This window comes from Cnephaeus nilssonii (assembly GCF_951640355.1).
Source record: "Cnephaeus nilssonii genome assembly, chromosome: 19".
Classification (NCBI taxonomy): Eukaryota; Metazoa; Chordata; class Mammalia; order Chiroptera; family Vespertilionidae; genus Cnephaeus; species Cnephaeus nilssonii.
The window spans coordinates 23,827,619-23,849,617 of NC_137090.1; the positions used below are offsets into that span (position 1 = coordinate 23,827,619).

The 21,999-nt window shown below is 37.8% G+C and overlaps 1 long non-coding RNA gene across 1 annotated transcript; it reads right to left on the reverse strand.

The window, feature by feature from the left end:
• Positions 1-3,182: 3,182 nt before the first annotated feature.
• On the reverse strand, positions 3,183-15,423 carry LOC307114394. The gene is made up of 4 exons (XR_013815007.1): positions 15,349-15,423; positions 7,332-7,403; positions 6,570-6,644; positions 3,183-3,296 (listed from the first exon to the last, which is right to left on the reverse strand). It is a non-coding gene; the product is annotated as an uncharacterized lncRNA (long non-coding RNA).
• Positions 15,424-21,999: the final 6,576 nt, after the last annotated feature.

A 21,999-nucleotide genomic window follows, 5' to 3' on the forward strand; every position in this document is an offset into this window, starting at 1 on the left:
GTGGCTTTGATTTTCAGGTTGTGGGTTCTGAACCTTCTCTAAAGACAGAATATATATTGGCAATCTGAATTAACTGTTGTCTTACCGCAATGAGGCAGAAGACTACAAAGAAAAAAGCTACTACTGCAATCACAGGCGATGCTATGATGACTGTGTTGTAGTTCTTAAATCCTGGCACTTCTTTTGTGAACTGAAAAAATAAAAAAGAACATTTTTAAAAAAATGAAACACCAAAGAGGTGGATGGGATAAAAAATAACAATTATCTAGCCTATTCTAGAGAATAGCTAACTATTCATAACTATAACTCTAAAATCCCACTCTTCCAGATGAATAGCTAGCATATAGGTTCTTCACGAACATACCAAATCTCATGTGTTATGTAATCTGAGAATCAGCATTGACTTGTACAATTTACTTATTTTGGGTGTTAGGTCCTCTTCTCCTCTACCCTAGAGCGTGGCATAATTCCTAAATGAGCAAAATGGGAGATCGCTATTTTAGCCAAAGTTACATGGTCAAGATGAAATTCAGACGAAGTGCCCCTGGTCTTCCTACCTGAGTACTTTTATGGCATGTCCTAAACTGACTAAAAGCCCAGGTCCCGTGTTACAGGAGCTGTCCTCACCTCATATGACTCCTCCTCTTCCTGTTCCCCCAGGGCTTCCATCCTGTCATTTTTCCATTGTTCGGTATCCCACTCTCCCTTGGAAACCTTTACTTCCTGCTGCTCATCAAGCAATTTCATCAGTAGGCCTGTTCCAGAAAATAGTTTCCTCAATTTATTTTTGAAACTTGAATTATATAATTCAGCTTTAAGAGAAGGGTTCCCTCTGTTGTTTATCAAATGACTCTGGGGCATATCTGCACTGTGTACATTTGAAAAGGGGAGTTTAGTGAATGCTAATAACATTGATTCTGTATCTTCTAGATATTCCTCCAAGAAGATATTTCCTCCAATAAGGTTGCCAGGCCAGTGTGGCTCAGTGGTGAGCACTAACCTATGAAACAGGAGGTCGATTCTTGGTCAGGGCACATGCCTGGGTTGCAGGTTCCATTCCAAGTGAGGGGACTGGAGGAGGCAGCTGATTAATTATTCTCTCTCATCGTTGATGTTTTTATCTCTCTCCCTCTCCCTCTCGAAGTCAATAAAAATTTATTTTCAAAAACGAAATAAGGCAATATGTAATTCAGTACACTAATAATATTTTTTTATCATTAAAGACTAGCTGCTCACTCATGAAGGCTGACAAAGTATCGCTATTTTTCTTTGAGGATGCCCTCTCTGGCTCAATTGTCAGCTCATTGCTGGTGTTCTGCCGGCCTTGTAATACTTTCATGAGCGGTCCTTGTATTAGGAGTTCTTCATCTGACAAAAAAGAAGAAATCACATTTAATATTGAAAAACTCATAGGACAGCTATTTGTCAGTCCATAGCCATACATCCCCGTCAAATAAATAGGGAATCAGCAAATATTTGAGTGCCATTTAGAGAGGAGAAAAATATATCCCAACTTAGACCTATAATTTTCAACACAACAAAAGGAGAAAATGTATCTTTTTAAAAAGTGGTTATTTACTTAGAACATTCCATAGCATGACATATGGTGACTATATTTAGGATTATTCCATTGGTCCCCAAGGCCAATTGCCGGTTACTGGAGAAAAGCCAAGGCTCGAAGACCCACTCAGTTAGACTCTCTGCGGTTCTACTGTGACTCCTCACATTCACACACCCCATCCTGTGCTGCCTCAGATGCAGAGGGAGCCTGAGGCTTCCTCTCTCCACTCTTCAGGGTGCTTGTGTTCTTACTACATCACAGATGACCATGATGAACACCCACTGCTAACAGGTCCTCATCTGGACACACCCTTCTCCACTAACCCACTGGTTCCTTACTTGGGCCCTGCTTCCACATAAGCCAGCCCCATAACGGAAGGCTTTATACAGAAAAACAACATGTCTACCCTCGCTCTGTGCTTAAGATTTAGGCAGGCATCTGGGATGTACGTTAAGAGACTTGCAAGGTTGTGTACCACTGTGGAATGTTCAATAAACTATGGAATAATACTTGGGGTTCTAAAATACACAAGGGAAAAAATAACTTTTGTCAGATGCCTACTTTGCTATCCTTTCTTGTCATTTCTTATATTTTCAGCTTTACTTGGGGAACCATCCAAAGCTTCTGCTTGTGTGAAGCTCAAGTGTGCCATTGTCAGGTGGTACACAAGAATTTTCAGAAGAATTAAAAGTATTGCTGGTGGTGATAAGGGTCAGAGAAGGAGGGAATGTCTTGGGAAAGAGCATGGACTTGCGGAGAGCCCAAAACTAGGAGCTGGAGACCTGGAGACCTGGAGAACTGGGCCCTAGGTGACAGCTCTTAGCCCTTTCTTTCTTGATTTTACTCACCTGGAAAAGGAGATTAAAATGCCTCTTGTGCCCACTGTTGGGCAGAAGGGAGTAATATAATTAGTCAAAACATTGTTTTGAAAAGTAAGCAACACTGACTTCATGCAAGTAGCACAGCAGTATTATTTATGGTGTGCTCCAGATCACTGACAGAAATCCATATTCAAGTTATCTGGGCATGAAAGTACACTTCGGAAGTTATCAAATAGCTGCCAGTAAACCCAATGTGTAGAAAAATACTTAAAAGCACACGAGTGTCTGGTGGACAGAAAACCTTGTGCTTCAGAGCCAGTTCAGAATTTGACAGTCTAAGAATAAAGAGCCTCCCGTGCCTTAGAAGGGCTGGGTAGCAGCTTCTGGTGATGGATCCAAAACCTCTGTTTCCAAATAAAACATAAAACAGCACCATTTGTACTCTTTTCATAAACTTGCAAAAACAAAAATGTATCTATATCTGTCCTACAAGGGAAATGGTAATTAAAACCTAATGCATACAGTTTACCAACTGTGACACACTAATGAACAAGTTCTCATTTGGAAGTAACGCACCCAGCAGAGAGCACAGCACACACTATGTCGCCATTACTGTTAATACCCTTCCCCTTCATCTGACTTTTAGCAAGGAGTAGTGCTTAAAATGTTAGAGTTGAACTCTGAGTAAATGAATAAAAATAACGCAGTTACTTTATTTGCTTACAAACTTATCATTATTGATTACAAATAAGAACAAAATAAAAATTAAAAAGTTTATTATGAGCAGTTTAAACTCACCACAATGTGTTTTTGCCAGACACATATTGTCACAATGCAGTTTGATTGACTTGGCGACAGCCTCAATAATATTTTTAAATTTGCAGAGGCAGCAGGCCAAATGGTTAGGTAAGATCCTATAAGTGGAAACAAAAAGAATTGAATTAGTGGCAAAGGAATTACCTGAGTAGGTAGAAGAGGTAGGCCAAGGCTACCACAGGGCTGGGCAAAGAGAATTGTTGGGGCATCTCTCCTGAAGAGTTTTGTAGTCATCAGTTGGCCATTTGCTGCTCATGAATATTGTAAATAAATAGAAAAGAGGAAAGAAGTGCCCAACAGAAGGGTAAGAATGGCAGTAGGTATGGGATGCCTAGAATAAAGGTGATAGGGATTAGAACTGGGTGACACTGATCTGTAGTTTAATTCAGATGTATCTCTTTCTCCCAACCACAACAAATAATGTTAATAAAATATAAAGTAATTATTTTAAAGAAGAGCCCATGAGTTCACAATGATACTCAAAAAGAAAAGGGATAAACTATTTATAGAATAATGCCAGCTAAAAAATGAAAAAAGAATAGTCTTTTCAACGAACGGTGCTGGGACAATTGGATATCTCCATGTAAAAAAAAGGAATTTCAACCCAAACCATATACAGAAATGGACTTAAGTTGGTTGAAAGATCTAAATGTAAAACCTAGAACTATAAAATTTCTACAAAAAATATATGAGTGTATATAAACACAATATATATTTATAAATAGAAATTATCATATGTCAATTATACCTCGAAAAGTTGTTAGAAGTAAATGATGTGGACAACTGGGAAAACTGGAATGTCAACTCTTTTTTTATGTAATATTATAGTGAAGGAATTTAATTTCTTCAGTGCATTAATAGTATTGTAGTTCTACAGAGCAACAATTTTGAATATCCTAGAGAAAGTCATCTAACTGACAAGGGAAGGATTGACTGTGGCAGATGCTGTGGGAGAACTGAGGAAGATGAGGTTAGACAATCACCAACAGATACGACAATGTGCGGATGACAGTCATTTGTAGGCTGGCCTGTCAAAGGCAGTTGGAGCACACTGGTAATAGCAGAACCCTTTCCTATACTAATTTCATGTAATATCCTCAATTATCCTTAGCGTAACAGCAAGTTTCTATTAGCCTGCCATATTGGGAGGGGGAGCACAATTTAAGATGCAATAAGTTCTGTAATAAACTGTCACAATGAGGGTTCGCAGAAATATTTTTTAAAACAAAAAACAAAACAAAAAACCCCTGACCCTTACTTTATACCACATATAAAAATTACTCAAAATGGATCATAGACCTAAACATAACTAGACAACATATGGAAGAAAACAGGAGAAAATCTATGTGATTTTGGATTAGACAATGGGTTCTTACACAAGAAATCTTACCTAATAATAGACAAACATGTAAATTGGCTGTACCTCTGCTACACCATCAGCCAATCAGGAGTGATATGCAAATTAAATCAACAAAGATGGCAGTTAATTTGCATACACATGTGCCAAGTGACAGGGGTGGGACCCTTGCAATGTCACAATGGCGACAATGCAGGCGTTCTGCCCCACCCCCAGTGTCTCAGGGCCTCTGGGCAGTGTGGGAAGGCGGGCCTGAGAGGCGGCTCCATGGCCTGAGCAGAAAGGGGCTGGGCCAGAGTGGAAAGGCAGTGCCGGCAGCCAGGGATAGGAAAGCCCATTCTAGCACAAATCTTCATGCATCGGGCTTCTAGTTCTTAGATAAGAACAGAAAAGTACAAACCAAATAAGAAAAAAATTGCTGAATTAGAGTTTGATGAATTAGAGTTCATCAAAATTAAAAACTTTTCATCTTCAGAGATACTTTTAATAGAACAAACACAGTCACAACCTGGGAGAAGATGTTTACTAAACACATATCTTACAGAAAGGACTTACATTATAAAACTCTTAAAACTCAATAAGATAAATATCCAATTAAAAAGTGGATCTGGCCCTAATAGGTTTGGCTCAGTGGATAGAGCTTTGGCCTGCGGACTCAAGGTTCGATTCCGGTCAAGGGCATGTACCTTGGTTTCGGGCACATACCCAGTAGGGAGTGTGCAGGAGGCAGCTGATTGATGTTTCTCTCTCATCGATGTTTCTAACTCTCTATCCCTCTCTCTTCCTCTCTGTAAAAAATCAATAAAATATATTAAAAAGTATAAAATGAGCATTTTCCATTAAAAAAAATGGATTTGAACAGACACTTCATTGAAAAAGATATTTTCACATAGACATTCCACACCATCAGTTATTAGAGAAATGTAAATTAAAACCACACTGCAATCTAAATACATTCCTACTAGAAAGGCTAATTAAAAAACATACAAATATAAAGGTCAGGTGAAAATGTGAAGCAATTGCAGCTCTCATCTACTGTTGGTGGGAAGGCAAGATGGTACAACCATTTTAGAACACAGTTTAGCTAGAACCATTGACCAGCTACCTCCTGCAAGCCCACAGCCCACACATGTGCCCTGACTGGGAATTGAACCATGACCCCCTGATTCATAGGTTGACTCTCAACCGTTGAGTTACTCACGGCTGAGTCATGTGGGTGTTTTTAGCAGCTTTATTCTTAATAACCAAAACTATAGAAACAACTCAAATGTCCATTAACTTATGACTGCATAAACAAACTGGTATATACACACAATTGGAATACTATGCAGCAATAAAACCTAAAGAACTACTAATAGATGCAGCAACATGTATAAATGTATTTTAAAAAGGGGGGGTTATGCTACATGAAAGAAGCCAAATACAAAAGGCTACACTCTACATTATTCCATTTATAAGACATCTTGGAAAAGGCAAGGCTATGAGGACAGAAATCAGATTGGTGCTCACCAGGGGCTGGTGGTGGAGGAACTGACTGCAAAGAAACATGAGGAGTGAGGAGCCTTTATGGGATGACAAAAGGGTTCTGTATCTCTAATGTGATGGTGGTACATTGATCAAAACTCACTAACTGTACACTTTAAAAGTATTCTTTTTTTTCGTTTTTGTTTTTGTTAATCCTCACCCGAGGAAGGGAGGGAAGGTGGGGATAGGGGAGAGGGAGAGAGAGAAACATTGATATGAGAAAACCACATTGATTGGTTGCCTTCTGCAGGCACCCAACCAGGGCCAGGGATCAAACCTGCAACCCAGATACATGCTCTGGACTGGAAATTAAACCTGAGACCCTTCAGTGTGGGGCCAGTGCTCTAACTATTAAGAAACACTGGCCAGGGTTAAAAGAGTGAATTTTACTTAATAAAATTTATACCTCAATAAACCTGACTTACAAAAATAATAAAGCAAACCTAAAATAATAACTAAGTGAAAATAAATATAAGAAAAACCAACTTACAGTTTTTCTAGTGTAAGGGTCATCTTGAGGATGTTATCAACTGTTGTAAGTGACACTTGGGTTGCTCCCATGTCTCTGAAGGAGAAGGACCAAACATGCATGATATGAACTAAAGACAAAAATTCTCTATCTAAAAAGACATTTAACAACATTGGGTTACTTCAATTCTGGCTTCTCTGTCAAGCCAACTCAAGAATTTATTTGCCATAGGTGATATTTTCCGAGAGCTCTTCTTGAAGAAATTTAAATTTATTTGCATCATCAAATCAATTACTTTGGTGAACAGTACAATCTGTGTTTGTTATTTTTACCATTATCCTATTTGTCTTTCTCAATTGCAACCACCACTTGATTATTCTTTTTAATAAATATATTATATATATTAAATATATATATACATATATATACATGTATATATATGTATGTGTATATATATATATATATATATATATATATATATATATATATATATTATAACTTATTCCTTTTCCTCCTGAGATCCATGTTACTTCTACATGCATCTACATGTTTCATGTCTGAATGTGTTCTTCAACCCTGCTCCCCTTCCTCCCTTCCTCTCCTGGCTGTTTTGCCCTTGTACAGTCTTTCTTAATAAATTTTCTGTGCCACTAGTCACTTTCAATAACCCAGTTAAAATTTAAATTATGACTTTTTAATCAAAATGCAAAATATTTAATCTTTGATGAAAGTAATAAAGAGCAAAAATCATCTCATGAGCCATGAAATTGTTGCAATACTTACAGATATTTCAATGCTGGCAAATTAAAAAGATATGGATCTTGAACAGTTGTCAGAGGATTACGATTGAGAATTCTGCAAAATACAATAGAATTAAAGCTGTCCGCTAGTTATTTTCAATAACTGCCATGAAAGCTTATATTCATTTTGTTGGTACAAAACTTGAAGGTTAAAAAAATAATTTTCTGTCTTTACCTTTGGATCACCCTTAAGAATCCCTAAAGCATTCTTTTTTGGGGAACTACCCAGGTCTCTAAATGATAAAATGGAGAAGAGCATGTAAAATAAATGGGGGAAAAGTGGATAGCAAATAAAAAAGTATGCCAAAGAACTTTTTAGATTGAAAACGCTATTAATGCCCGACCAGTGAGACTCTGGTTGAGCGCTGACCTATGAACCATGAGGTAACAGTTCAATTCCCAGGTCAGGGCACAATCCCAGGGTTGTGGGTTTGATTCCCCAGTATGGGGAGTGCAAGAGGCAGCCAATCAATGATTCTCTCTCATCATTAATGTTTCCATCTCTCCCTCTCCCTTCCTCTCTGAAATCAATAAAAATACATTTAAAAAGAGAAAAAAAGAAAACCCTGTTAGTGACTCTGCTGATAGGAAGCTCCTGCTCAACAGGAAATACTATTTCTAGTGTCCTCCATAATTCAAGATGCTTTTCTTTCATCTCCAGAAATTTTTAAAAATCCATTTTAAACCACCAGTTAAAGAGAAAAATAGGTCTAACTCCTTGGTTTTGGAGCCAAAAAAAAAAAAAAAAAAAGGATAAATCTATGAGGAACTGGTGAAAGCATGCTCCTATCACATACTCCCATGTGTATTTTTGTATTACAGGCTTTGTTATATTGTATGTAGATCACTTGTTTACTTGCCAATTTCTTGGACTGTTAGTGCCTGACATTTACTAGGCATTTAATAGATGTTTGTTTAATAAATAAGTAACATTTTGGTTATATATCAACAAAATGAACAAATTTGTTAATTGACACACATTTTTATTCCCAAAGCTGAAATAAATGTTCTTCTCAATTCTATAAACATACAAGTAAAACAAGACAAACAAAAAACAAAAAGAAAATCTGTCTTTAGGTTAACTACTCAAAAGTCAATAGAATATTTTTGCAAACTATTATAAAGATTATTATCACAGCTAAGATCTATTAGGCTGCTGAGCATCTGTTATGAACATTTCATATTTAATCCTCACAATAACTTTATTGATATATATTATTACCCCGTTTTACAAATGAGGAAGCTGAGGCACAGAGAGGTTATATAAGTTGTCCTAGATTGTCAAGCTAGTGAAAAGCAGAGCTGGAATTTTAACTCAGTTCTGACCTTAAAACCCATGTTTAAGCTCTATTAAGAAAAGGGATTAAAAATAGCTGTTACTTTAACCTTAATTCTGAGACCACTAGACATAGAAATACCTTTTCAAATTTCATGTACCCATCTGGGACAGCCTCTATGAGAATTACATTTTTTCTTTTTATTCCTGTTTGCGAATGATTGCCCATGATTAAATATTTAACTAGCTTATAGTCATTGAGACTTCAGAAATTCAAAACCATGTTGTAAGCAAATCAGTGAGAATGGTGGAGTAAGGACACGTAGAAATTCATTCCTAAAAAACAACTGGCAAAAAATGGTCCAATCAACTTTTTCAAACTCTGTAAATTTAACCATCAGGCTTGGAGGAATCCAGGGAACATTTAGTCAAGAGAAATTATTGATTTCTGTAAGAACGGTGATCTGTGTTGCTTTAACTCATCCTAGAGCTTTGTTCTCCATCTTTGGGGTAACTGTGAAAAACAGCCCACAGCCCCAGTCCCACCGAAAGCAGAATGGAATGAAATCATATTCCCAAAGATCTGTCGTTTACCTGTCTGGTGGTTCCCTGGAAGACCACACTTTAAAGGCTTGTTTCTGACCCGAGAGCTGCCTAGCCTCTAAAGCCTCTGTCCTCAGAGGGTACTTTGTGAAAACCATTTCATGTGTATGTTTTAACATGGCAGCTGCTGAGGCTAAAAGTTGATATAAAAAATAGGCTAACAAAAAAAGTTAAAAGGAAAAGCTGAGAAATGAGATGTCCATAGAGACTTTGAAGTACTCCAACATATGCCCGGGAAACTGGAAGACCATGAAACATATTCCCCGGAATCTAAAAATAAAAAACTATTACCACTAGCCTGGCTGGTGTGGTTCAGTGGTTGAGCATCAACCAATTCCTGGTCAAGGCACATGCCCAGGTTGCAGGCTTGATCTCCAGTGTGGGACATGCAGGAGGCAGCAGATCAATAATTCTCTCTCATCACTGATGTTTTTCTCTCTTTCTCCCTCTCCCTTCTTCTCTGAAATCAATAAAAATATATTTTAAGTAAACAAACAGGACTATTACCACTAATACGTTCAGCAAGGTTGCAGGATACAAGACCAATATGAAAAGAATTAGCTATAATTCTATACACATTGAGCAATGAGTAATCCAAAACTGAAATTAAGAAAATAATCCTATATAATAAAAGCCTAATATTCAAAGTGTCCAGTCAACTGGTTGGCCATTCAACCAATCAAAGCATAATATGCTAATGATATGCCAAGACCACTCAACCATTCACTATGACATGCATTGACCACCAGCGGGCAGATGCTCCGACTGGTAGGTTAGCTTGCTGCTGGGGTCCAGCCGATTGGGACTGAGATGGGCCTGACATGCCCTGGAGCCCTCCGGTGGTCCCTCTCCAGCTGGCCAACCTCCCGCGTCTCTCCCCATCCCCCATTGTGCACCAGTGGAGTCCCTCGGTCTGGCCCGTGCCCTCTTGCAATCTGGGACCCCTCAGGGGGTCAGAGCCGGTTTTGGCCCAATTCTGCAGTCCAGGCCTAGGGACCCCACCAGTGCAAGAATTCGTGTACAGAACGGGCCTCTAGTTCCATCTATAATGCATGAAAAAGAATGGAATACTTAGTAAAAAAATCAACCAAACTTCATGACTCATACTGAAAACTAAAACAGCATTGCTTAAAGAAATTAAGATGTAAGTAAATGGAAAGATATGCTGTGTTCATGGATCAGAAGATGATACTGTTAAAATGGCTCTACTCTCCAAATTAATCTATTGTTTCAATGCAACACCTATCAAAATCCCAACTGACTTTTCAAAAATTTACAAGCTAATTCTAAAATCATGTGGCAATTCAAAGGACAGAGAAAGCCAAAACAATCTTGATAAAGAACAACGTGGGAAGACTCATAGGCCCTGGGTTCAAAACCCAATTCAAAGCTACAACAATCACAGTGTGGTACTGGCATAAGGCTAGACATATAAATCAATGGACCAAATTGACAGTCCAGAAAGAAACCCTCACATGTATTGTCTATTTATTTTTAACAAGGATGCCAAAACAATTCAATGTGCAAAGAATCATCTTTTCAAATGGGGCTGAGACAACTGTATATCCACATGCAAAATAATGAAGTTGGATTCTGCCTATACTTCACACCATATACAAAAATTAACTCAAAATGAATCCAATACCTAAATGTAAGAGTTAAAACTATACAACTCTTAGAAGAAAGCAAGGAGTAAATCTCTATGGCTTTTATATTAGCCCAATAGTTTCTTAGATATGATACTAAAAGCACAAACAACTAAAGGAAAAATAGATTATAACTTTATAAAAATGGAAGACTTCTTGGCCTCAAAAGACACTATCAAGAAAATGAGAAGAGAACTCATAGAATGGGAGAAAATATTTTCAATATATATTTGATAAATTCCTACATCCAGAATATATAAAGATCTCTTACAACTCAATAAAAAGTAAATAACCAAATTTTAAAATGGGCAAAAGATTTAAAGACATTTCTCCAAAAGAGATATAATGGCCCATAAGCACATGGAAAGATGCTCAATGTCTTAAGTCATTAGGGAAGTATAAATCAAAGCCACTATGAGATACTACTTTACATTCACTAAGATGGCTATAACCAAGCAAAGAGACAGTAATGAATGCTGGCAATGACATGGAGGAATTGGAATCCTTAGACATTGTTGGTGAGAATGCGAAATAGTGAAGCCACTATGGGAGACAGTTGGGCAGTTCCTCAAAAAAACTAAACATAGAGTTGCTATATGAGCCAGGAATTTCACTCCTGTGTATGCACCCAAGAGAATTAAAAACATATATCCAGCCCTTGCTGATTTCTCAGTGGTTAGAGCATCGACCTGAGGACTGAAGGGTTCCAGGTTTGATTCTGATTAAGGGCACACGCCCGGGGTGTGGGCTGGATCCCCAGTTGGGGGCATGCAGGAGGTAGCTAATCAATGATTCACTCTCATCAGTGATGTTTCTCTCCTTCTCCCTTTCCCTTCCTCTCTGAAATCAATAAAAACCATATATATATATATATATATATATATATATATATATATATATATATATATATGTATATATCCATACAAACACTTGTACGTGAATTTCCATAGTAGCATTAGTCATAATAACTAAATAAAAAGAATAGAAAATTAGTTGCAAAACTCATAAGTGGTTCTGCCTCTTATTAACAGTGTGAAACTAGGCAAGTTATTCAATGTCTTTAAGCTTCAATGGGGATAATATCTACTTCACAAGAATTGTTGGGAAAATGAGAATGAGATATAGTGTGAGCTAACTTGTAATGAGCATTTACCATGTACACACACTATTCTAAGAGCTTTAGGCACACTATCTTATTTGTATAGTCATTAAAGTACTAAGTATAGTGCCTGAAACATAATAAGCACCTAATAAAGGTAGGTGTCAAAGAAACATTATGGGCAGAGGAAGAATTAGTATGCTTTTGAGAGAAAGAAGACACTTTACTATGCAGATGGGAAGAATAAGATGCAGTTGGAAGAAGTCTCATTGTAGCTGTTGGGTATGACAATCTCAAAACTTTTGAACCATTACAAATAAAACCACCACCCTAAATCATCCCAATGGATAGTAATTTTTATCTTCAGTGCTTATGCCTTCTGGAATCTAAAAAGGAGCTGCCAGGATTTCTGTACCTACCAAAACCTGATGACAATACATGTAGTGTCTTGCATGCTCACAACTATCTAAAGGAAACGAATCAATGCTAGTTGAACAGGGGAGCATTCGGGTGTCTATGTGACCACAGCTCAATTCGCCTTCATAGTGTGGACTAATATACCTCACTGATATTCTCAACAGTGTGGGAAATATTTCAATAGGTATAAGGCTTGGATTTTACTTTTTCTCTTACTGATTATGTTCGTAGCACAATATTGATGAAACACAGACACGCATCATGTGAATGTGCTCCATCTTGGTAAGCTATAGCCTTTCTACATGGTAGAGTCCTTCGCTTTCTAAAATCATGGAGCTTGTATTTTTAGAATAAATGAAGTGAACTAAAAGAAGTTTTTAAAATGAGCCACCAGTCCTAGCTGGTTTGGCTCAGTGGATAGAGCGTCAACCTGCGGACTGAAGGGTCCCAGGTTCAATTCCGGTCAAGGGCACATGCCTGAGCTGCGGGCTTGATTCCATTGTGGCGCATGCAGGAGGCAGCCGATCAATGATTCTCTCTCATCATTGATGTTTCTATCTCTCTCTCTTTCCCTTCCTCTCTGAAATCAATAAAAATGTGTGTGTTTTTAAATAAAATAAGCCATCAATTTGGACCTGTGTAGGTGAATGAAGGAGAATCACTTTAACGTCAGAAAAAAATAGTATAACATTTTTAGTATAGTATAACACTGCTGGTTTTCCATAATATATTTCATTCCTGATTCTATCCAAAAGAAATAGCCTTATGACTACCATTCAAAAAGTGTTACTGTATTAATACACTCTTGGCATGTCTCTGAGGTGGATTTCAGATCCAAAATGGATTCTTTACCACACTGTTAACTTGTTCATTCAGTGTTTGTCAATAACATAGACTTCACTCAATAAACTTACTGAATTATAATTACCTGAAACCCAGGGGTGAATCAAGGTTTTGTGGAGCCTGAACCTCATCTGTTTTTGGAAATCCTAATAAAAATATGCAAAATTGTGAATATGGAAATTGCTAAGCCCCTCCCACTTGCTGGAACGTGGAAGGGACTTATGCAGGTGAAGGACTCTGAAGCTTAAGCTTCATCCAATTCATGATAAATCCACCTCACACTTACTACAAACTTATTTAATGCAGGGGAAAATATTGTTCCAACTTATAAAAACACCGGCAATATATTATATAGATGATAAAATGACTTGGGAAGAGATGCAATTTAATTTGTATCTCATGATGGCAAACGTTTCCTGAAGCAAGTTAGTTTTGCCCATAAGATTTGGCCCAAAACAAAGGAGCCCAGCGCCCAACACTCACTTATGGTTTTCTGACAACCTTTTGAAAGTACTCTGAGTTAGTTTTAGAAATACAGCTCTATTCAAATCACTTGATAGGGGTATTAACTTATTTCTAACACCAGCTAGCTCTGATCCTTTCATTAACTTTTCTGTCATTTAAGATGAACCCAGAAACTCAAGATAAACAAATTGGAGCCTACTCTGTTACAAATCTTCTTTTGACACATCCCCCAGTCCCCATTTTGTCTCCCTCCTATCTTGTTACCTGTTGCAGAGATGCTGGCATGGCTCTCATATGTTTTCCCATCAACATTCACCTTACTCCTTCCAGTATAAAGTTTCTTGGGGATAAAGTCCCTGTCCAGTTCTTCTTGGTACCCCAGCATTTAGTACATGCTGACACTGTTTTGGAATGAATGATTTTTTTTCAACTGTGATTCCACAAATTTTTGTTATTTCCCCCTGTACTACCTTCATAACTATAGTGAAACTCAGATTCTTATAGGAGACTCTCAGTATTACACAATGCTTAGTAAAGGTGGTGAGTTTACGACATTGTATTGATGCTACCAAAACCTCTTGGTGTAGGGACCTAATGAGCATGCTCTGTAATGCGTTGACCAAAGGAAAACTGGCTGTCAGTGTTCTTTCCCCAAGTGAGGCATCATCAAATTAACGAGGGAAGAGGGGAGGCCGTTACAGATGGACATCTGCAGGAACTGTCAATCCAACTCCAGGCACACCCTGAACACCCGCATCTAACCTGAAATGAATTGTGTGAAACTGGACTTCTGTACCACAAGACAGTAAGACAGTCTTTTCCAAAGACAAGATTGGAAGACAATATTCATCCTGAGTCTAAAATCCTTTTCTGGCCACTGAACATACTCACTATGATTTGCTTGTGCCACAGAGAAGAATTTTCTAGCTGAAAGGGAATAAAACCCATACTTCATACTGAGGAGTAGTCAGGAAAGAAATTGGAATGAGGCTACAGCTATGTATTTTCTTGGTTCCAGCATCACTTGGAATACTTTTGCACACCACAACTTAACATAATCAGCATATTTTCCCATACTTCAAAGATTCACTTCAGGGTATATAGATTCTGAAAAATGATGTTCTAATTGGGAAAAGCTGTGCCCTGTGGCAGCTTTTTAGGAATTCTTTCTGCTTTACCACTTAAAAGAGACTCAGGAGGAAGCATCCATATCTTTTGCTCCCTGGAGAACTCTGAGTGAAACTTAATTCTTCCAGTTCTATGTTGCATACACATGAGCAGTTAGGAACTTTGCACATGAGCAGAAATCAAAGTCAAATTCAGAAGTGGAATTTCAAGGACCATTCATATATCGGAGCAGAAGCAATACTGGGATTCCCATGACAGTGATACTGCGAATGTTATCTGCTTAGTGCCTTGTATTGCACATGCCAAAGGTTAGTTCTGGAGAAAGCAGAGCATGCCATATATGAGTTAGACAAGTCTCTTGACCTCTTTGTACCTTAGTTTTCTCATTTGAAAGGGAAAAAGAAGGGCTCTTAAGCCAAACTTTTCAAAAGAGTTCAAACTGAGCTCATACCCAGCCAACCAATCCGTGTATGATGTTTTTACACATAGCTTTTTACATGAGTTCATCTTCTATTTCACTTACAACTTGTGTAAAAACTGCATTCCATGCGAGGCCTGAAATGTTCCAAAGTTCACTTTTGTGATTGAATTGCAACCAACATTTCTACAAAAGAAAGACACAAGCAAAATAAGAGAGAAAAAAAAAATTCTTTCAGATCATTTATCTTTTAGCAGAGATTCTAATTTATATATGATAAAACCACAATAATACCTCTGTACACTAAATAAATCTCACTGTGAGAGATATTTGCTTATGGTTTATGCTTTCATGTTTATACATGTTGTGTATTAGATACAGAACAGTAAGCGCTCAAAAAATACTTTCATTAATTGATCTTTCTCTAGAGTAGGGATACACAACTTCAACACTATTGACATTTTGGGCTTGATGATTTTTTATTACGGGGGGCTGTCCTGTGCCTTGTAGTATGTAAAACAACAACTCTAGCCTCTACCTACTAGATGCCAGGAGCAAATCTACAGTTCTGACAACATAAACTCTCTTTGGATACTACCAAGTGTCACCTGGGGCAAAATCACCCTGGTTGAGAACCATAGAATGGTTCATTCAGAATGTGAGAGATTCTCACACTAATCTATGCTAGAGACAAATAGGATTTGCTACATAACTTTAGTAGCTTTCTACTAATAAAATTTTAATCTTATTTCAAAATAAATAACAAAAAGGTTTACAATTATGTTTTATCAATTTTCTAAACACAATGAAGTTATATTTATAACTTACATGTATTGTAAAAAAGGTAGTGACTCGAAGGCATTCCTTTCAATAAATTCTATTTTATTGCAGGATAAATCTCTAGAAAAAGAAAATAATGCCTCAATTAGCTATTAGATATCTAACGAGTAGCAATAAGTGGTAAGAGGTTAGAATAATATTGAATATGCAGCTTTAGTCTAAACTCTAAACCTTAAGAATTGTAATTTGAACCATCCAGAGCCCCTTATGCTACCCTCACCACTCCTAAGACTCTCACCTTCATGATCTTCATAAATACAACATACAACTATGGATCTTGATAGATTTTGGAGGAAATCTTTCCTGAGATCAGAAGACTTGATTAGAAGACCCTTTGTGGTCTCATCAAATTTAGATTATGAGCTCTAAGTTTATATATCTTCATGTATATTTATAAATTTCTAACATTAAAAGAAATAGTCTCACATATACACACCTTCCTGGATAACTTCTGTTTTTCTAGGCAAATTCAATACCAGAAGAAATAAAAGATGCCTTTTCACATACCTTAAAAGGAAGTGGCTGTTCTACATAATACAGAACTTTGAACTAATACAGAACTTTGAGCTAATGATACTTTCTATTATACTAATAGAAATTCATTTCTTACTATACATTGCTTTAGTACCCATGATCTAATTTCTTTAGTTGTACAGTGGTGGGACAACAGAAAACATGGTTCTGGATTTTAATTTGAAAACACCATCTCTCCTCTATAATTGACTGTCTTATTTCCATTGATTCCACTTGAGTCCCTCACTTTTCTCCTGGAGTGTCAGCTTGCAGACCAAAAGGTCCTAGGTTCAATGCTGGTCAAGGGCATGTACCTTGGTTGCAGGCTCCTTTCTGGCCCGGGCCCTGGTCAGGGCTCATGCAGGAGGCAACCAATTGATGTGTTTCTATTACATTGATGACTCTCTCTGTCTTTCCCTCTCTCTCCCACTCTCCCTAAAAATCAATGGAAAAATATCCTTGGGTGAGGATTACCAAAAACAAAACAAACAAAACCAGAAATGTACTTTCATTATTTCATAGCTCCCACTTGTGTGCCACTGCAGCACATTGTCTTCCACTAGTACTTGTGCTCTATGGTTTGAGTTTATATGCTTATCTTCCCTATGAGATCATGAATTACCAGAAGGGTAGGAACCCTGACGTACCTATCTTTGTGCCTTAGTTCTAGGTACAGTGCTTGGTATGTTCTTTTTTAGCTTGCTTACTGATTGGCATTTTTTAGTGGATGGCAATACTTACGCTAGCATGAAATAGTTAGCTTACAAAGTATTTCACAGTAGAAGTAATGAATGACCTAACCTATTGAGCAGTTATATACTTAATTTTATTTCCTCCAAACTGTATGTAAGGTATAAAAATCATACTTATGTCCTCTAAGAAACACACAAACATTCTTAAGTAGGCGTGCTATGATCCATGTCCCCTAAACTAAATATAAGCAGATGGTATATGAACAATTATATAACAAGGTACATATGTGTGTGCATAATTACTCAGATCTCATTGCCACTTTTACTCAATAACTGAAGAGTTTTTCCTATCTATATCTTGTCTATATCATTATAAAATGAAAATACATAAGAAATATTAAATGTAAGAAATGGGCTGGAGCCCAACACAGACTTAGAGAATTATAGAATTTTATTGCTGGGAGAAATTGTAGAGATGATCTCATTTGAACCCTTTATCTATTTTACATATATTAATACTAAAAAACTCATAAATAAATATAATTAACTTACAAATACTGGAGGGAAAACAGGCCTTCAAACGAATCCTTACGTAATTCCCTCAAATTATTTCCACTGAGATTTCTGTAAAATGAAAACATTTCTGAATCAAAATGCAAAATAACTACAACTATGTACTGCACAGAAAAATATATAAGGAAACATGGGTAATGGTGCCATCGAAATACCCTAATTTTTATTTAATTGAAGGAAGATAATCTGTTCTTTATTCAAACCTTTTTTCTCACGTCTTCTTTGTGTAAACAATAGGCCATTCTAGAATTGATTCACTTTCCTTCCTCAGCTTTCTGTCTGTCCAAAGAACTTATCAATACTTGAAATTATATCTATGTATTTGTTATATTTATATATATTTTTTCATATTATACATTTGGAAACCCCTTAAGAACTGGCATAATTTGTCTATTTTGTTCTTGGGCCTGTAATCCTGGCACATAGCAGATGTTCCATAAATACTTTTGCCATGATTTCAGAAAATGACAGACATCATTTTCAGTATACTACTTTTATTTAAAGCAAATCATCCATTTACCATCACTCTTGAGGGTAAGGACAGCTTTATAGATAGGAAAAGAAATGTCTTTCTTCTCCCCTACATTTGACTCTTAATCTTTGGAGACAAGAGCCCTGTGAAAATTTTATAAAAGCTATGGACCCTTTCCCTAGAAAAGTGCACTTTCTTGAATACATGGAAAAGTGTGCATGTAATTTCCAGTTGTTGATTATCCCTTTAGGGCAGAGGTCCATGAATAGGATTGAATGGATTGAAATCAGGGGGCCAAACCTGAATGGGAAATAAAATTACATCTCTATTTTCATAAGCTTCTACCTAAAATTAGCATGTTGCCTTGCATTGTGAATGTAGGCAACAAATCATAGTAGAATAGCAGTAGAGTAGTTCATTGGGTCTCCAATAAAATCACAGATGTTTTCATATAATGTATTTGTTGCACATAACTCAAAATATCATTTATTAATTCTCATCACTACCTTGAAGTTATAACAGTTATTAGACCAACCACTATAGCTTTTTATTTAATATGTTAAGAGAAGGAGATTTGCCCTGGTTGGTTTTGCTCAGTCATTAGAGCATTGGCCCACAGACCAACGGGCATGTATCTCAGTTGCAGGTTCAATCCTTGGGCCCAATGTCAGCAGGCGGCAGTTAATCAATGTGTCTCTCTCATGTGGATTTTTTTTTTCTTTCTCTCTCTCTCCCCCTCCTTCCTCCTTTCTACCCTCTCCAAAAAAATCAATTGAAAAATATCTTTGGTTGAGGATTAAATTTAAAAATAAAATAAAAAGAGAAGTAGATTTATTAATAATCTTTTAAAAATATTTGGAAATCTACATTTCAATAATAGGTTTACTTTATTTTCCTATATATTTTAACTTACGAATCATTTAAAAACATAGTCCTTAAGAACATAGACTTCTGCAGATCACCAGAGATATATGGGGGAAAAAAAGGTTAAGAAATCGTGCACTGGCCCTAGCTGTTTTGGTTCAGTGGATAGTGTCGGACTGCAGACTGAAGGGTTCCAGGTTTGATTCTGGTCAGGGCACATGACTGGATTGCACGCTCAGCCCCAGTGTAGGACATGCAGGAGGTAACCGATCAGTGATTCTCTCTTATCATTGATGTTTCTATCTCCCTCTCCATCTCTGAATCAATAAAAAATATATTTTAAAAAATGAAATCATGCACTTGGGGACCATTGACCCTAAGTTAGGAACCTCTCCCTTATAAAGAATAAATCTCAAGCTGGCTTAGAAGTCTTCAAACCTTATGTGAGTTATGTTATTGTGTATCAACTCCAAAACACAAGTTTTTTCAAAATTAATGTTTAAAGTTCAATTTATTTAAAAAATATGTAATGTAGATTCTTATGGCTCAAAATTCCAAAGGTATATGGTACACAATCCAAAGTGTTTTCCTAGATCATCTTTCAGACTACCCCACTCCCTCTACTTCTTAAAGGAAACTAGTGTCATTTTTTTCTTGTGCCAAATGACTTGCATTTTAATTACCAGATACTATCATGGAAAAAATAAACTATATATAGTTTCAAAAAATTCATATTAAAAACAACTGCCTGTTTTTTTTTTTCCCCCTTACCAATAAGATATCAGACTAAGGGAGGAATCTTTAGGGTATTCAAAAACCCTGTTTTTAGATTATTATGACTAGTATGTCTTTTGTTATTATTTGAGACACCATTTATGACATCTATTAAATTTGAACTAATAATATGACACACAAACTATCTTGGAAATGTCATTTAATTACTTGGAATGTAAGTATTTCTTCCCAAATCACTTATGTGCCTAAATGGACTTTTCTACACATCAATAAATAAAGATAAGCAAAAGAAAAGTGGGCAAAAAAGAATAAGACAAATTCAGAAAAGAAATAGAAATGTTCAATAAATATATAAATCTATTTAAATTCACAAGTAATAAAAAAATTCAAATGTAGTCAGGACCGTTTTATTCACCCATTATTAAATCTGCCAAAAAATAGAGACTATCCAGTGGTAGGAGGGTAGAGGGAAACATGCTGTTGTGGCCCACTGATTGGAGTGTAAGTTGGCACAACTTCTTTGAGGCAATTAAATTGTGATATCAATATAATCTTCACCCGAACAAGTCCATTTCTAAATATCTATTCTACATAAATACCTGCCCATGTTCCAAAAAATGCATGTACAAGAATGTTTGTTGCAGCAATACATGTAACAAGAAAACTGGACATAGTCTAGACATCCATCAATAGAGGGATTATTAAACTATGGAATGTTATGCAGGAGTTTACATGAATTGGGTAACCCTCTATGTACCAAGAAGGAAATATGTCTAAGATATATTGTGAGGTGAAAGAATCAAGTTGTCGGATGTTGCCATTTATGTATAAAAAAATGTGAAAATCACACAACATACCTATTTTGCTATCTGTAAATATGTATGTAGGCCAATGCATGAGAAAAGGTCTGTGATGAAATATATAGTAAACATAAGAGTAGCAGTTATGTTAGGGTGGTGGATGAGGGCACAAGCAGGATTTTCACTATACCTGCTATTTCATTTTTATATATTGAGAAAACTAGAGGCCTAGTGCACAAAATTCATGCATGGGGGGGGGGTCCCTCAGCCCAGTCTGCACTCTCTCCAATCCAGGACCCTTGGGGGATGTCTGACTGCCTCTCGCAATCCGGGACTGCTGGCACCTAACCACTTGCCTGCCTGCCTGTCTGATCACCTCTAACCCCTCTGCCTTCCTCACCTCTAACCCCTCTGCCTGCCTGCCTGATTGCCCCTAACCACCTCTGCTTGCCTGCCAGATTGCCCCCAACTGCTCCCCTACTGGCCTCATTGCCCATAATGGCTGCCCTGCTGGCCTGATCTTCCCTAACCACCTCTGCCTCGCCCTGCAACCAGGACCCAGGATTCATTCCTCCAGGTGATTGCAGGCACCCGGGACCCAGACTTCCCTCCCTCTGGCCGGCCACAGGCACCCAGGATCCAGGCTGGCTTCACCCAGGCCTGCTGCAACCAGAGGCACTGGCACCCAGGACCACAGTGCAAGTAGCTTGTCCCTCTCCCGGGCCGCAGGCACAGGCACAGCCGCTGGTGCCTGGGACCACGGAGCGGGCGGCTTGTCCCTCTCCCAGGATGCAAGCACAGCCGCTGGTGCCTGGGACTGCAGGGACCATGGAGCATGCAGATAGTCCCTCTCCCGGGCCGCAGCCCCAGCTGCTGGCACCTGGGACTGCAGGGCATGTGGCTTGTCCCTCTCCCAGGCCGGACTACAGGCGCAGGCGCAGCCGATGGTGCCTGGGACCACGGGGCATGCGGCTTGTCACTCTTTGGGGCCAGGTCGCAGGTGCAGGTGCAGTCACTGGTGCCTGGGACTTCGGGGTGTGTAGCTTGTCCCTCTCCCGGGCCGCAGCCCCAGCCGTTGGCGCCCAGGACCATGGGGTGGGCGGCTTTCCTCTCTCCTGGGCCACAGCCCGGCTGGTTCCCATTTTTCTCTGCCCAGTGTTGAGTTGCTGAGCCGTTAGGGTGTGACGGTGTGATGACCATTTGCATATTAGCTCTTTATTATATAGGATAATCGTGTATTACTTGTTATAATGGAAAATAAGTTTAA